Raw genomic sequence first — 929 nt, 5'->3', positions numbered from 1 at the left:
GGTACTAAATGAATTCACAAAGAAACAGTGTTTGAGTTCGTTAAGACGTTGCTCTATCTTGAATAACATGCTTATTACATGCGAATCCTATTGGAGATCTACTGAATTCACCGTGTTACTTAGATACCGTTCCTTAAAATGTTGCTATATATTGAAGGCAAACTCATACAAGCATGTCCCATGGGAACTCACTGAAGTAGCCTAGAAATTTTCCTTCCATTCGTGAAAATTTTTCTATATCCCGAACTGTCCACTTATTACAACTGCGGCCTATTGGGAACTAACCAAATTCACCAAGTAACTGAGATTCGGCTCAGGAAATTTTGATAAATCTTCAAAAGGACACATATCACAAGAGCCTGCTACTGGGAACTAATTGAATTCACAAAGAAACAGTGTTTCAGTTCGTTAAAAGGATGCTCTATCTTGAATAACATGCTTATTACCTACGAATCCTATTGGAGATCTACGGAATTCACCGTGTTACTTAGATTTGATTCCTTCAAATGTTGCTATATATTGAAGGCAAACTCATACAAGCATATACCATGAGAACTCACTGAAGTAGCCTAGAAATTTTGATTCCATCCGTGATAATTTTTCTATATCCCGAACAGTCCACTTATTACTACTGCGGCCTATTGGGAACTAATCGAATTCACCAAGTAACTGAGATACGGCTCAGGAAATTTTGATAAATCTTCAAAAGAACACATATCACAAAAGCCTGCTACTGGGAACTAATTGAATACACAAAGAAACAGGGTTTCAGTTCGTTAAAACGTTGCTGTATTTAGAATAACAAGCTTATTACATGGGAATCCTTTTGGGAACCTACTGAACTCACCATGATACTTAGATTCCATTTCTTAAAATGTTGCTATATACGGAAAAGCACACTCATACAAGCATGTCCCATTAGGACCTCA

Source organism: Rattus norvegicus, chromosome 8 (assembly GCF_021556685.1).
Source record: "Rattus norvegicus strain SHRSP/BbbUtx chromosome 8, alternate assembly SHRSP_T2T, whole genome shotgun sequence".
NCBI lineage: Eukaryota > Metazoa > Chordata > Mammalia > Rodentia > Muridae > Rattus > Rattus norvegicus.
Note: the sequence above shows the minus strand (reverse complement) of the source record.